Source organism: Raphanus sativus, unplaced genomic scaffold (genome assembly GCF_000801105.2).
Source record: "Raphanus sativus cultivar WK10039 unplaced genomic scaffold, ASM80110v3 Scaffold0421, whole genome shotgun sequence".
Lineage (NCBI taxonomy): Eukaryota > Viridiplantae > Streptophyta > Magnoliopsida > Brassicales > Brassicaceae > Raphanus > Raphanus sativus.
In genome coordinates, this window is record NW_026615740.1 from 31,074 (window position 1) to 33,768 (window position 2,695).

A 2,695-nucleotide genomic window follows, 5' to 3' on the forward strand; every position below is an offset into this window, starting at 1 on the left:
TATCCACCATATGTGCTTCAGCTGTTGCTACAATCTCTGTTCCATGCAAAAGTCTTTCAATCTCATCCACCTCTTTCTCATGATCACTCAGCTCAATCTTTGAATAAGTAGTAGAGATGACAACATTGCAAGACTCCTTGGGATTCTTATCTGGTTTCCCTAGTAGTGATCCCATTGGGCTCTTGGAAGATGATGGCATAGAGGCGACCTGACTCTCAAAGCATTAAAGCGAGAGGCAAGTAGTAGGAACTTGTTGTTCAGCTCGGTATAGCTAGTATCAATCTTGGAGTGCACGGTTTGGAACTCATGACCAATGTCCTTTGCTAATCTAGACTGAGCATCCATTATCTGCTTGAACATTGACTCCATACTTGAATCAGGAGCTGTAGCTTGAGAAGAGTTTCCTTGAGCTTGATTGGACTGATTGTTGTTGTTCCCAAAACTAGGAGGTGTGTTTTGCCTAGGCTGGTATTTGTTGTACTGAAAGTTAGGTTCCTTTTTGTACCAAGTACCATTGTTGTTGATGAAGCAAAGCTCCTCTTGCCCTTCCAAACCATCAACCTCATTCACCTTAGGAGGGACCTCTTGACTAGGATCACCAACAAAGCTAACCTGCTCCTTCTTAGCTTGGTTTGAAAGAACCAAGTCTAACTTTTCTTGCAAGGACTTGATGTCTTTCCTTGTTTGCTGATCATCTCCTCTGTTGGCTCTATCATTCTCCTCATTGTAGACTGAATCACTCTTTGCCATGTTCTCCACCAGTTCCTCTGCATCTTGCTCGGTTCTGCCCAAGAAGAAACCATTGCTAGCTGTGTCAAGCCTGTTTCTGCAAGATGGTAGAACTCCCCTGTAGAAAGTGCTAAGCAAGCTCTCCTTGCTGAAACCATGATGAGGACACTGAGCAATGTAGCTGTTGAATCGTTCCCATGCTTCACTAAAACCTTCAAGATTCTTTTGTTGAAATCCTGAAATCTCATTCCTAAGCTTTGCAGTTCTTGAGTTAGAGAAGAACTTGGTGAGGAAGGCTTCTTTGCACTCATCCCATGTCCGGATGCTATCTCTTGAGAGACCCTTCTCCCATGTGTGAGCTTTATCTCCCAAAGAGAATGGAAACAGCCTAAGCTTTAATGCATCTTCAGAAACACCATTAATCTTGATGGTGCCACACAACCGATCAAAGTTGTCCAAGTGATCTAGAGGATCTTCCAAAGCAAGCCCATGGTACTTGTTGCTTTGGATCATGTTGATCAAGCTTGACTTGATCTCAAAGTTGTTGTTCTCCACAGCTGGTGCTCTAATGCCAGCCCTATTTCCATGGATGTTAGGCTGATCATGGGCACCAATTGCTCTAGCTTGGCGCTGTGGATGTCTTGGTCCAAGGTTGGCAGCTCCTTGACCATCTTCAGCAGCTCTATCTTGAGGCAGGTTCTCCATATCAAACCCCAACCTCTGAATGTGAGCCTGTTGCTCTTCTTCCCTTCTCCTTCTCACAATATCCCTCTCAAGTGCAGAAATGTCTTCAACAATGGAAACAAGGCTTGGTGAACCTCTGCTCCTCAAGTTCATACACCTGAAAAGTCAAAGAAAGAAAGAAGGCAAGAAGCAATATCACAAACAGCAATAATAAAAATGACTTAGTCTCAAGCAAGTGACCAAATCTCAATGTCAAATCGTTGTAGTATAGTGGTAAGTATTCGCCTGTCACGCGGGTGACCCGGTTCGATCCCCGCAACGGCGCCAATTTGATAAGAGGACTTTTCAAGGGTCCAATTATGCAAATCAAAGTAGTACTTCAGATGTCAATCCATTCCTAGTTCATTTTAAAGCAAAGAGAATACAAGTCTATACTTAATCTAAGTCTAATGATGAGTGAATGGTTTTATGCTAAGAACAATACTAAAAAGCAATAAAGATAGAAACTTTCTTTGATTATGAGATGAGAGGACTCATGGGATAAGGGACTTAGACCTTGGGTGATCAAACTCAAACTAAGGTGTCAGCTTTCAATCAATCTATCTACCTTAGACCTAGACACAAGACTAAACAAACTCTATCTCTAGATGAATGCTCATTTGCTTCCAAAACTCAAGCATCAAATCTCTTTGGTTGAATGTTTAGGAAGCAATCATTAATGACAAGTCTAATAGCCATCTTAACACCTTTAACAACAAATCTCTTTGGTAGAGTATGTTAAAAGCTTAGGAGAGTTGGTTCAGACATTTCATCGAACACCTTGTGGGTGGGAAATGTCTAGAACTCAACTTTAGAGAGGCAAGCTCTAAAGAAGCATTAAAAACACTCTACTAGCAAGGATTAAGAAGGATCTACACCTAACACCCTAGATCAAGCCTAATCACCCTTAATCTCCCTAACCCATGAATCCAAAAGTGGATTACTCACTAATCACCATGATTACTCTTGAACCCATGAGGTTCCAAGCTTAATCATGTTTAAGAAAGCAAGAAATGAAATTATAAACACTCAGAACACAAGAACAAAAGGGAAGAACTTTCACCCAAAAGAGGTTTTGTGATTCTTAAGAGAAAAAATAAGATCATCTCTCCAAAATGGAGATTACAAAGTATTTATACTTAGGTTTAGGGTAAAGAAAGATACATAGGATAAAAGACTAGAGTGCCCCTTGGATAAGGCTAATTTTGGTCTTCAAAATGTGATAAAAATGACCCAAGGTCGA

The 2,695-nt window shown here is 41.0% G+C and overlaps 1 non-coding gene across 1 annotated transcript; it reads left to right on the forward strand.

The window, feature by feature from the left end:
* Nucleotides 1–880: 880 nt before the first annotated feature.
* Nucleotides 881–987, forward strand: LOC130502102 (small nucleolar RNA R71). Its single transcript, XR_008940059.1, has one exon. It is a non-coding gene; the product is annotated as a small nucleolar RNA R71 (small nucleolar RNA).
* The last annotated feature ends 1,708 nt before the right edge of the window (nt 988–2,695 follow it).